This window comes from Convolutriloba macropyga, chromosome 3 (assembly GCF_964194025.1).
Source record: "Convolutriloba macropyga chromosome 3, txConMacr16.3, whole genome shotgun sequence".
Classification (NCBI taxonomy): Eukaryota; Metazoa; Xenacoelomorpha; order Acoela; family Convolutidae; genus Convolutriloba; species Convolutriloba macropyga.
In genome coordinates this window covers 42,735,992-42,750,311 of record NC_134470.1, presented here as the reverse complement: position 1 = coordinate 42,750,311, position 14,320 = coordinate 42,735,992, and the positions used below count along the sequence as shown (strand labels likewise).

General features: G+C 39.4%; 2 protein-coding genes across 3 annotated transcripts in view; one reads left to right on the top strand and one right to left on the bottom strand.

Annotated features, from left to right (window-relative positions):
- The window catches only part of LOC142336215 (cytochrome b-c1 complex subunit 1, mitochondrial-like), a 313,919-nt gene that overhangs the window by 97,874 nt on the left and 201,725 nt on the right, over positions 1 to 14,320 (bottom strand). The gene's annotated exons all lie outside the window — the stretch shown is intronic.
- The window catches only part of LOC142336214 (uncharacterized), a 352,380-nt gene continuing 339,668 nt past the window's right edge, over positions 1,609 to 14,320 (top strand). The window contains exon 1 of the mRNA XM_075384881.1: positions 1,609 to 1,630. The gene's annotated coding sequence lies outside the window, so the exon portion shown is untranslated. The remainder of the gene's footprint in view (positions 1,631 to 14,320) is intronic.

Here is a 14,320-nt window from a genome sequence, read left to right as displayed (position 1 = left end):
ATTAGTGGATTAGCAGTTTACGGCTGGTATTTGACCAACTGCGTGCTAATTTTGATCGATTTGATTGGTTTTTTTATTTTGGAGTTGAAGTTGTTTATATAAAAAAGAACACTCAATTACCAAGTTGACATAGTAGTATACAATCTTGCAATGTATGTCAGTATTTATCAAAGATAGTGATAGTTTATCAGTTCAACAAGAGAAATAAATCAGAAAAAATTAAACGTTCAAATCTAAAATCCTTCTATGGAAGTCTATCTGTTTTGAATCCTTCCTAAATTCGGCCAGAAATGGGCTTTTAGTCGGTTTTTGAAAGCCTTCAGACTGGTATTGTTGCATTTGATATTTGATTAAGTACTACATTGTTCCATAAATCACAAATATTACGAAAAATTGAGTTCTGGAAAATTTGGCAGTTGGACCGCACAGGGTGGTACCACAAACCGGTACGCTTTGGTTTTATAATCTGAGAGTTTGGAAAATCTAGTTTTCTGTATGGAGTAATCTTGTTTTGATTTATTTTGTAGAAATAAACTGTGATTTTGAATTTTAGAAAGAAACTAACTGGGAGTATCTCATGTTTCAGTTTCAAATCTGAGGACGTATCATATTTGCGTCTGTGACAGCATGTTTTAGCAGCCCAACTTAGTTGTTTTTCTAAAGATATCAGCTTTTTTGATATACCGCTAAGTAAAGTAGCCGAATAATGGAGGTGACTGGAACACTCAAAAGTTTAATTCTCGTTTTTATTGGCAAACCCTTTTTAATGCCCAATATAGTTTTTATACCACAAGCCATTTTCTAGAATATGCTTTTGAACTCTTCTTGAAAACAAAGATTCTGGTCTAAATACACTCCCAGATATTTCACTGACGTTTTAGCTTGAAGTTTCGTTTTGAACTTCGATTGACTGCTTCTGAGTTAATTGGTTTTGATGTTTGCGACAAAAAACTAAATAATCGGATATTTTAGCATTTAAGTTTAGTTTATGCTGATCAAAGAATGAGACCTCATGGATTGCAGTTTCTAGTCTCTTGGACGCTTTTTCAAGACTTTGATCACAATATAGAATGACTGTGTCGTCTGCATATTGTAAAAGCTCATATTCGGATGTCTTTATCTGTCTGATATCGTTTATGTATATTATATTATTGTTGTGTTTGTAAAAATTTTGTAGATAGTGTTGAACGTTCATATTTATAGATGGTGTTGATGTTTATTTGAAAGGGTTAGAAGTTTTAATTTGACAATAAGACTTCAAAGGGGGTATATTAGAAAAAAAAATCGCTAGGGGGAAACATATCTGCAAAGGATTTATTTAATTGGTGGGTAAAATAATAATTGTTTTCATTAAAACGTTTATTGAGTTATTCAGATGATCACGAGTAACAACATTTCTGTTGGTGGGCTCTGTTGATTGTTGCAAGAACGAGAAACGGTACGTCCCCCATACCCGGCCTGTACTATTTCAACAAATGATATTCTGAGTTACGATGTAGCGGATGAAGTTGCTTGGGATAAATGAGGCGCGTATTCATTATTAGTACTATTGGTATTCATTGGCATATGATTATCATTATTATTAATGATAATCATATGCCTAATTGTTGTGATAAACTTATTAAATAGAAAAATTTGATAAGTTTATCACGTGTAATTTCAGAGTATTTTGAATTTCTACTTCTGAATGGTCTTCATTGTGAGCGCCAGCTCTTTACGAAACGCCATCGACGCTGCTCCCTACGGGCTGAAGAGGTTTCTGTGACGATTCTGTTTCGCAGTCCCTGGACTGAGTTTCAAACCCTGGTCACGTAAGCCCCTTAAAAGACTGCAATATCTTCTGCAAAAAGGTACGTTATCCAAAAAGTTCAACAATGTTATCTGGCACGATATATTAACAATACCCTCACCAAACATCCTTCGAACAATAATCGGGCTTGTCGCATTGACAAGTTATTGAGTCTCATCGAACAATTCAAGCCTCGACTAGCTGCTATTGTTTACACCGCGAGATCCTCGGCTCCTAACATGCTGGAGCAACTAAGGAATTCTCAAGTAGTGACCATCGACACCAGGAACCGTTTGCTTTCCACTCGAAAACGGAGAGATAATTCTATTGTTGAAGATATTGGTCGTGTCCATCCACCAGCTTACTTGGAATCGAAATTTCTTTCAACCGTTCTAAATAACTCGAAAGACCTTCGTTGCTTAGCCCAGAGGAAGCGTGATTATCGGAAACGCCCATCTTCCAAGTAAAGAAAGAAAGCACAAGTAGAAAGTCACCCAACGAAGACTTGAGGTTAGTTCATTGTTGTTCTTTGTTGGGTTTTCTGCGTCCTTGAGACTTAAATGTTTCGAGGGCAACGAGATCTCGACTTCGGGACTTAACTTTGAAATGCCTCCTAGATCAAACTCCATTAGGGACCCATGCGGTCATTGCGCACTGCAGGTCAAAGGTGATGGACATGGTGCTCTACAATGCCAGAGGTGTGACTTGTGGTTCCACCTAAAATGTACTTCTGTTCCAGCAGCTCTGTTAACTCACTTGAAAAAAGTTCAAGGATTCGTTTGGCTTTGTGAGTCTTGTGAATGTCCAGCTAAAGAAGCACTCTCCCTGTCATCTCCCAAAGTTGACGAAGTCCGGAAACTTCATGAAAGCGTTGACGAGCTGAAGAAAAATTTCACATCCATTAACGAGATCAAACGTGAATTGACGGAGATAAAGTCCGTGGTCAATTCGTCTTCATCAGAGGTCGAAAACATCAAAGTTGAACTGTCGAAACCCAAGCCTCGCCCACCTGAACCGCCTGCAGTGACACCAAAACTTCTCGAAAACTCGAATTCCGACCGCTCAATACTAGTATTTGGGATCGACGAACATGAGCCAACGTTGAAGTCCTCCGAAAGACTAGAAAAAGACCTTACTACAGCAAAAAATTGATTGAAAAAGTAGATCCGTCCATTTGCTCCATCGAAGACGTCCACCGAATTGGCAAGTTCACTCTCGATCATAAGCCCAGACCAGTAGTAGTAACTTTCCAAAGTCAATGGGACAAACGGATGGCGCTGTCGAAGTCTTATATGCTGAAGAACACCAAGTTCTTTCTGAAACCAATGCTAACTCCGGAAAAACGAGCCCTGGAGAAACAGCTGCTCAATTTGCGTTTCAAGCTATCAAATCTAGGCATCCCCAAAACACGAGATGAAATTTTGAACATGAAACTTTGTCATGGGAACACAGTTTTGGACCACTCCAAAGCACCAGATGTTCTAGCAAAGCAAATTAAAGACAATTGACTAGCTAATGACTTTTACGTTTGTTTTCTTCTTCTGAACTGTCGAGGAATGGTATCGCTAGGAAAACAAGCTGACCTCACAGCCCTCCTGCATAAACTCCAACAACACTTTGCTTTTCTCACTGAGACATGGCTAGATACGACGCTTGAAAACAGTGACTTGTCAGCTGGGGGATCGTTTTCAGTTATTGGTAGACAAGACCGCATACAAGGTCGACATGGCGGGACTCTGATTTTGCAGAACACCTCTAACACATCATGTGCGGAGTTCCTTGGCAATCCTGTTATAAGTAACGTCGACTTTTGCAATTCAGCCATGATCAAAGTTGACGATCGTCTCGCACTCTTCATTTTGGTCTATCTGTTCCCACAAGGTAGTCAGTATGAGGTCACAACTACATGCTTGGCTAGCGTTCTTCATCATGGCTCGACTTTTCTCCTGAATTTTAATGAAAATATTTCATTTGAATACCGCCATATATGCCTTCTTGGTGATTTTAACTTTCCGAAAACTGATTGGTCGACTTTCAGCTCTTCATCTGCGAGAGAAACTAGCTCTTTAAACATCTTGGATGACTATGAATTGTGCACTAGTATTCTCAGCTCCACGCACAACCGTGGCAACTCCCTCGACAACATTCTCGTCCCCTTATCTATCTGTTCTGTTCTGTTCTGGCCGTTACGCCTTTGGGGCTTGGCCCGGATGCCACCGTCGTCGATGCCTCGCGATGTTGCTTCTTGTTATTGCTTTGCCGCATACCTCACAGGGTACTTTCGTCTCTTTCGTGGTCTTTTCTCGGCTATCGTCTCGTTCCATTCTCTTCGCCTCTGTACAGTCGGACTGGCTCGCTTCGTCTCGTCTTGGAGCTTTGCAGTGTTTTTGTTTGTGGACTCGCAAACTCGTTTTAATCATTTCTTTGCCACACTTCTCACACGCTGCCTTTTCTGACCCGGTGCACGTCTTGCTGTGGTTGGTGAGGAGGCTGCGTTCGTTAAACGTTCTGTTGCAGGTCCGGCACGAGAATATTGCCGTAGCTTTTCTGTGAATTCTCCGCTCGTGCTGTACTCGGCCACCTGCTGTGGCACATACCCTGCCGCAACCTTTCCATCTGCAGATGAAGCTCGTTTCGTCACTGTTTTCTCCGCGTTGGCTTCTCAGCGGTTTGGGTTCGCCCCTTGCAGACAGGCTCATTTTGTCGTCCCATTCTTGGAGGTGTTGTACTCTTTCCGCAATTGTCTTTCGCCATCTCTTCCGGTCTTGGGTGAGGTTCTCAAGGTCGGTCCAATCCACTCCTGCTTCGGATGCCAATCTTCTCCAGTACGCTATTGTTCCTCCGCGTAGTTTGCCACCCTCCTTCGTGGGCTCGTCCCATTGCCCCAAGACAACTCTCTTCACCATGCGTTCGTCTGGCATTCTCAAGATGTGGCCAACGCGTTCGAGCGCCCTCTTCTCTATTTTGGTTCTCACACCAACGATCTCAAGCTCTCGACGGACACCATACATGTTGACATGTTCTTCTTGCATGCGTTTCAGTGGCAGGCCTCGTCCATTTTTCCACACTGACCTGTAGCATTTATCAACCATGCTCTGCAGTTTTCTTATGCTCGTCGTGTCCCATGGTCTCGTGCTGCTGTCGAAAAGAAGAGTTGACTCAACCACTGCTTGGACAATTACTGCTCTCGTTCTCTTCGTGAGGCTGGATCGCCAGAACCAGCGGCGAAGTTTGCTCCAGGCCATGTAGCCTCGCTTCAGGCGTGCTTCGATGTCCTCCTTTAAGCCAATTCTCGTACCCAACATTCTGGTCTGTCTCGCTCCTCCGCTCCCAAAAACGATGTTTTCCTCTTTGCCATCATGGCATTTTTCTTCAAAATGCCACAGCCTGCTTCACGTGGGATCTCCGGTGGCGGGCATCCCTTGTCGCCTTCTTTCCGCTGCGGTCGGCGGCTCCACAGTCGGGTTTGATAGGAGGTCTTCGCCCGACAGTCTGGCCTAGGCCTCGAGAGCTGTCGGGCTCTGGCACCCCCCCTTTTCGCTCGTACTTGTTCTTCGCATTTCTGCATTCTTCGCTTTCCGCCGTGGGGGTAGTCCCCTGAAGGCTCGAGCCAATCGGGAAGCCAATCGAGTCCTCATCTATCACTGGCTGTTTTGACTGCCACGTCCTCCCACTCACTCCGTTCTCAGATCATGCTCCCATATCAGCAAAGATATACACAAAGTCCTCACCCTCCTCTTTAAGAATCCGAAATTATGCGTTTACTGAGCCAGGCATTGTCACTTTTTGCTCACGATGGCAAAGTTACACCTTCCCCAACTATCCTTCTGCGGACACGATCGCCGATTTCTTACCACCATCTGCATGTTAGTGTCAAACAGTCATTCCGGAGCGTAACCAGAAAAAGGGCGTCCCTGCCAACCTACTACTCATCCCATACTGTGCATACTTTGAATAAACTGGCAACTAGCAAGAGAAAGTATCATTCTGGTCATTATGTCGTGCGTAACCTCGAAGACACCCTTGAGAAATCCTTGGAATTAGACAAAGTGCTCTACATATCTGGGAAAGTTACTTCCAACCTGGATTCTTGCTTCAAATTCATCGAAAGCTTCAAGGAAAAAAATCTTCCCCATCCAATGTTTTCCGGTACTTCAAAACTAGGTTCATGGATTGACGTTGCAAATGCTTTCAACGATTTTTTTGCTTCGAGTTTCAACACCAACTCGTACGATACAAGGATACCAGATGACAGGCAAAGTCTTATTTTCTTCAACGATTTCTGTGGCTCATTTACCGACTCTGATATTCTTCAAGTAATTTTGAACAGCACCGCTTGCACCTATGACACCCATGATGAGTTCCCAAATGGACTATTGAAGAAATGCTCCGTTCTTTTTGCAACATTGTTCCGGGTCGTCTTCAATTGCATAATCCTGAATTGCCAATTCCCCGAAATATGGAAGTCTTCATTTATTAAACCTATTCACAAAGGAGCTTGCCGGAACGACATCACCAATTACCATCCAATTAGTCTGCTGCCTAAGATCTCATTGATATTCGAAAAGTTACTCCATAAGTTTATTCATCTACTCAAGAATAAGAATTATCCGAGACAGTATGGTTTCCAGTCTAAGAAATCTACTATTTGTCAGGTTCTAGAATATGTCAACTACCTCTATCTTAACAAGGGAGACATATTATTCTCAATATCTCCGTAAAATTGGTCTGGACTCGAATTTTGTTTCCTTCTTTGAAAGTTACCTCCTCGGAAGATTTCAAGCAGTACGAATCAACGGGTTTTCTTCGATGCACACAAGAGTTTTGAGTGGCGTACCCCAGGGTTTAGTACTTGGGCCCCTGCTCTTCTTGATTTTTAACAACGACCTGCCGTGTACTCTTCTGGACAGTATTATATGGTTATTTGCTGATGACGCGAAATTAGTTTTCAACTCTTTGAATTTCAATGATGATCTTGTGCGTTTCTACAATTGGAATCAAGCAAACGGGACGTTAGTCAACGCGAAAAAGAGCCTATGTATTTCTTTTGGGACTGTCGAGCCCATGTTAGAGTACGCCAACATCACAATTCCCCAACAAGAGAGTGTGAAGGATCTCGGAGTTTACGTCAACAGAAAGTTTAAATGGAACAAGCATACTCAATGTAAATTCACCAATAGCCGCAGAGCTTTCTACAAGCTTAAAAATACTATAGCTTGGAGCACTCCATCACATATCAAGTACAAGCTCTATTTCGCCTATGTTGTTCCAATACTCCTCATACCTATGGCTCTCAAATCTGTTGCTTGTCCCTTGCAGACCTCAGGGCTTTCGAGAATATCCAAGAAAAGTGCTTGAGATGGGTTTACGGGAATTCTAGGAACTACTTGGACACTCTTCTCACACATAAAATCCTACCGATGGCCTTTCGAATCCAAGTTGAGGACTGCCGACTGTTCATTCTCTAGGCTCAAAGGAAGCTATTGAGCGACTTCTGTGATAATGTTGAAGTTTTATCTCTGGGTGTGACGAGAAGATGAAGAAACAAGTTTAAACTCTAACGTAAGTAGCCCCTGGATCTTTCTACGAACGGTCAATTAACATGATTAACTTTTTCTATCGCCATGGGATAATCGATGATGACTACTTCAAGATAAACAAGATTGTTGAACATTTTGAATCCATCATTCCATTTTTCAATCCCTGTTTTCGATGCTCATGGTTTGTTTGTTGCAATTGCCCCACTTGTACGAGCTCTAAATATTAAATAGTAGAAAAGAATTTCATTGATTCTTATTTATTGGCCCTTAATCGGGAATTAAGTCTTTCTCTCTCTCTCTCTATTACTACTATAATTATTACTACTATTCTTACTGCTATTCTTACTATTATTATAACTACTATAAAAACTACAATTATTACTACTACTATTACTGCTAATAATACTACTAATATTACTACTATTATTACTACTATTACCACTATTATTACTATTAATTTAGTACTATTGCTATTAATATTCTTACAATTACATTACTATTATTATTACTATTAATATTACTATTATTACTATTACTATTACTATTATTACTATAACTATTAACATAATTACTATTTCTATTACTATTATTACTATTTCTATTATTACTATTTCTATTATTAGTATTACTATTACTATTATCACTAGTTGTAAATAAACAAGCAACGTGGACAAATAACGAGATCAGACCGATCTTCTTTTTCAGTTTGCCCAATAAACAATTGACAACGATGTACGTGATGTACGATGATATACGTTTGTTAAATACGTTCATAATATAGCAAATAATTATTCAAATAGGACATCAATTCAATATACTAGAGTAGCACATGTTCAACATTGTTCGCTTCAGTTAAAAACACGAATCTAATTAGCTCATATTTCGACACCAGATACGAGTTTTTCGATTTATGAGCATTAGTATGATATATTCCATTTTGCTTATAATCAATTCAATAAGGCTTCGACTTGTTTTTGGAGGTTAAAGTTGTATAGTGCATATCATACAAGGAACTCCACATTTATGAATTCCTCAGTTATAAGAATCCTCGAAACATTATACCTTGCACTAGTGCTATATCAAAATACATCTCTGATGTGCAAAAAAAGGTAACATCAATTCCAGTTCTTCTTTCAACTATTCTTTTTAATTGTCATGTTCAGCTTTATGACTGAAATTAGTGGATTAGCAGTTTACGGCTGGTATTTGACCAACTGCGTGCTAATTTTGATCGATTTGGTTGGTTTTTCTTATCTTGGAGTCGTAGTTGTTTAAATTATTGTTGTGTTTGTGTAAATTATGTAGATAGTGTTGAACATTCCTATTTATTGATGGTGTTAATGTTTATTTGAAAGGGTAAGAAGTTTTAAATTGACAATAAGACTTTAAAGGGGGTATATTGGAAAACTAATTGCTAGGGGAAACCTATCAGCAGAAGATTTATTTAATTGGTGGGCGAATAATTTTTTTCATTAAAACGTTTATTGAGTTAGTCAGATGATAACGAGTAACAACGTTTCTGTTGGTGGGCTCTGTTCAAGTGTTGCAAGAACGAGAAACGGTACGTCGCCCCATACCCGGCCTGTACTATTTCAACAACTGCTATTTTGAGTTGCGATGTAGCGGATGAAGTTGCTTGGGATGAATGATGGGCGCATTTATTAATAGTACTATTCGTATTCATTGCATATGATCATCCTTAATATTACTACTATAATTATTGCTGCTCGTATTACTATCACTGCTAATAATACTACTACTATTACTACTATTAGTAATAGTACTATTACTACTTAGTAATAGTACTAAGTCAATTTCGAGCTAATACCGAATTGGACGCAAAAGTCTGATCAGTAGTGTCAAGTGTATTTGATCCTTTGGCATTTTTAGCGCATTTCGTTATTCGAGGCAGATTAATCCTTAAACTTCAGCAACGATCTAAATGACAACTTTTGGGTATCTGAGCTCAACGCGGGAGAGCCGTTTGAAGTACCACGGTGGTATCGAGTGAAGATTCAGCTCAAGAACGTGATGTATCATTTATTATTGGTAAAGCTAAAGTCGCGCCCGTGAAGCACCATACGATACCCAAATTAAAACCCATGTATGCGCTAAAAGGACATCGTTTAAACAAAGTGTTCATGTGGTCGGACTCAACTACCGTGATCCAGTGAATACGATCCAGCAACATTTTTTGCCAACAAGAGAGTGGCATCACATACAAGGATAGAGAATCCAAGCAACCTCGGCACTCGTGGAATAAGTTTTGAAGAACTAAGCAACAGTGACTCGATCGAAGGACCGGACTGGTTAAAGAAACTACTTAAAGGAACATTTATGTTTTGTTAACGAGAAGTTAAAAGAGACAGTTGTTCACTGGCAACGTTTCAGTCAGTTTAGACTATTACGCCCAACTGTTGCTAACATCTTTAGGTGGAAAACGAATAAGGATGCAAATTTGAAAGAACTTTTGTCAAAAGCCAAATCAACTATCTTTTCCAAACGAGAAGAAAGTTTTGTTATCAGGACAGGAAATTTCTTACAACACTGAAATTGCTACTTTGGCTCCTTTCATTGATGCCGAAGGTGTTCTACGAGCTAAAGGACGATTACGGAGAGCTAAGATGGATTTCGAGTCGAAACATCCTATCGTTTTGAGCTGTCATCATCGGGTGGTTGAGCTTTATCTCAATCATGAACATCAGCTGTACAATTATGAAGGCGTTGAGTATCTCCGCACCATGATTCAAAGACGATTTTGAATTATTGTGCTACGATATGCTCTCAGATCAATGAATTACAATTGCGTCACGTGCAGCAGAAATGCCAGTGCAATTTTACCCCAGATGAGTGATCTACCTCAAAGCGGAGTTGCGGCTCGAGTGCGACCGTTCACAAACTGCGATGTAAACTACTTTGGAGCTCTAGAAGTCAAGCTCTTCAGAAGGAACAAAAAATGGGTATGCTTATTCACTTGGAACTTGATAGCTTAGACACAGCAGCCTGCCTGGACGTTGTGCATAGATTCAAAGCTAGAAGAGGGAAGCCTAAAATAATACTGTCTGACAACGGTACAAATTTTGTGGGTACTGACAAAAGAGGAGGCAATCACTAATCAGCCGGCCGAGAAAAGTATCAAATGGTCTTTCAATCCTCCAGCAGCACCCCATTTTGTTAGTGTTTGGGAAAGACTTGTCAGGTCTTGCAAAAAAAGCTTTGTAAAATGTCCTCAAAGGACAGCCAATGAAGGACGATTCACTCCGCACAACACTTTGCATTGTCGAACAATTGATGAACAATCGTCCGATAACAGCAGTGAGTGGAGACCTCGAAGCATTAACACCGAATCATTTCCTCGTAGGACACCTGAACGTAACTTGGCCGAACCTTTTCTTCTCTGATGAGCCAGCCAGCTACAGGCAACTATTCAGAGATCAACGGAAGCAACTGACTGATATCTCGAACAGATGGATGTCAGAATACTTACTATCGTTGCAGCAGAGGAGCAAATGATCAAAAGAAGAACTCACCATTCTAAATGTGAGATTTTGTCTGGCTTATTGAAAACGACGTACAACCATTCAACTATCCATTTGGACAAATTGTAGAAGTGTTCACTGGAGATGACAACAAATCTAGAGTTGCAATGGCCAGGACAGCCAATAGAACCTACAAAAGGGCAATTGTCAAATTGGTACCAGTTGATAGTGATCGCAAATTAATTATTTCTGAATATAACCAAAAACTGGACCGGCTATGTTGCGATCAGAAAATTTAACTGTGAAACCTAAACTCTAACTTTGCCCAACCGAAAGACTCTTTCAGCTTAGCTTCATTTACTGCTTATTTTTACCTTAACTTAAAGCTGAAACCGAAATGGCTTTATTTCATGAAATGTCGAAGATTAGTTCAGAAAACCGGCAATTTTGTTTGTTTAAAACTAATTTTAATGCTTCTCACTACTAATTATGTGCTTACAAGAGTTAAGTCTATCGTGCTAATGCTGCTAATTCAACCTATGCCGTAATGCTGTGTATAAATCCCCTAAAACGTGCAGATTTGTCTAAAAAAACCGTTAAGACGCAAACCTTGACCCAAGATATCCCTCAAGGTCAAAGAGTTAGGACCCTAAAAGGGGGGTTGGCACACTCCCTGGGACGAGTCCTACATCATGGTGCCACTCCCATGTGCTAGTTTTCTTGAATGTTTTGGAAGTGCTGGCGTACGGCGGAAACCTGATTTTTAGCTGTTATCGCCAAAATATCTGATATTTTTTGTCTGCTACATTTCGAACAGCAACCATTGTAAGCATTACAGCTAACAGAGATGCCCCCTAGTGTATTCAACCTCATTAGCTATCATTTAGATGCCAAGTAAAATTTTTATTTTGTATTTTACGATAAAAACAATTTATAATAGAACAATTTACAATTTATATAATTTGTATTTTACGATAAAAACAATTTACAATTTATAAAATTTCCTTCAAATAGTGCTAAATTTGAGTTGTCATATGTACATGCTTTGTGTTGAATGTGTATTGCTCAGACAAAGCAGAAAGCAGTCCAATAAGTTATCCCAAAGCTTTACTTTCATTTCCAAAGCTGATTATATTAGTTTAACAAGGAATGATTACGATTTAATATAGATATGAATCTCGTTGTGCTTTCCTAATGTTTATAACATATTCTGTTTTAGCCTATTATTTTCACCAGAGCATTAAATTAAATAGTTCCCCTATTTTTCAACATTACAATTGCATTTTATTTATAAATATGACTATGAACCTCAGAGCATGAAACGATGGTCAAAGACATTTGTTTACTAAATGTTTATTCAGTATTTCCACTATTTAGTCTTCTTAATGTTCATAATTAGTTACATAACGCTAATGATGCTGTTCTCTGTTGTTGGTGGTATAGCTCAAGTCACTTTGGAAGTTTTAGAGACTTTATTTATCAAATGGAACATTGCGACCTTTAATTGTTGCGTAATTTTTACTTTTGACTTGCGTGAATGAATTTTTGTTATATTGGATCCTGTTGAATGTAAATATCATGTGTATACAATTGTTTAGAACATCCATTGCTGTCATAAAGAACAGTCGGCACTAAGAAGTGTTGAGGTTAACTCTATAGAAGATACTTACTTAAAACACAGTCCTTTCAAATCATTCTTTTAACGAACCAGGCTGCGTAACGGTGTAATTCACTTTAGTGGTTTTCTACATCAGCAATAACATTTTGGTCCGCCGACCCGGACGTCGAAATCGAATAATTTTGAACAATTGAGATTGAAAACCTTTGCATTGCTTGATTTATTTTTCTGAGCAGACTAATTCGTTGGCAGAATTACTCGAAAATCAGAAGTTTATCATTGAAAATCATTGTTGTTATTTCAAAATGTTCAAAAAGTTTATCAATACGAAGCCGAGTGTGAGCGCTATGTCAACTCAATCCACTTCTCTAGCTCCAAATGATTCATCAACCTCAATGACGACAGGGCCACGCCCATACCAATACCACTTCAAGAGATACAGGTCAAGGCCTGGAATGATTGCAATTCCTATCCCCTGGAAAAGGGATGGCAGTTTCCCATGGGATCCGCGAGAAACCGATGAGTTAGCAAAACAACATTATGAGAAAATGCGGAAAGACGATGAAGCAGCAGTGAAAGCGTTCTTGAAAGTTAACCAGGAGTACTCAAAGATGAGAAAGACGGGAAGACGTATTCCGCCTACTTAAGGGAAACTACCGTCTCACACATTCGTCAAGAATTGAACAACTACTTCGCTGAAGAGGAAAAGTTACAGAAGTTACTGGACAAAGTGGACGAAACATTCAAGGAAACGGAGTTCTCCAAAGACGTAAAAAGACGAACGGATGAAAATCGTTACCAGTTAGAGCAGCATAGACACAATTTAGAAGCTTATGCAACATCGAACGGCTACTGAAACAGAGTCGAGCAAAACAGTTCGATTGGGAAAAGAATCTATTGTGTCCTTCACCTCTGTTCAGGATGATGAAGGTATTGGAGTCTCAAAGACAGCAACAAACGTACAGTCGTCTGGCGACACTGATGTAAATCAGCATGAATCAATCGAAAAGGATCAGCTAAGGGACAACTCTCTTTGTTCCGCTAAAGGAGCTTTCAACAAGTCATATCATGACGCAGAACGTGAAGCGATGATTCAAATGAGGCAAAACGAACGACAAGAAGATGTCAAAAAACGCATGCAGCTCGAGAAAAGAAAACTTCAGCTGCAGCTTGAGCAAGCGCAAAGAAAACACGAAGAAGAGATGCGAAGTCTCGAAGAAGAGGAACTTCACCTTCTTGAAGCAGAATTGGGCGCTGTTGAACTGAATTCAACAGGTCAGAAGGGGCCAGATTTCAAACCAAACGTTGATGATATCGATTGAGGAAAGACTTCTCTCGTTAAAGTCAGCTATCAGCAGTTACATCAGCAGTAACACTTCATTATTACTTTAACTACTATTATTACTATTACTAATATTAGTGATGCAGTAATCTAACTGATGACAAAAATCAGGATCGGTAATGCTAAATTTCTCGTTCAGCTGTGGTTAGCTCTTCACACTAACACTTTCTCGTTCTGCGCTTTTCGCAGTACACGTAAGACTAATGTTAAAATTATTACTATTACTATTACAATTATCACCATTACCATTATCGCTATTACTAATATTAAATTTACCATTACTATTAGTATTACTAATTTTACCACTACAATTATTACTATTAGTATTATTATTTCTAATACTAATTCCGTTTCTATTCTTATTATTACCATTACTAATAATACTGAGATAAAGTAATCTAACTGATGGCCAAAATCATAATGCTAAATTTCTCATTCAGCTGTTGTTAGCTTTTCAGACTTTAACACTTTCTCGTTCTACGCATTTCGCAGTAGGAGTTAGGTGAACAAAGTGGTAACCAGACAGTACATGTTCACCGTTCAAATATAACT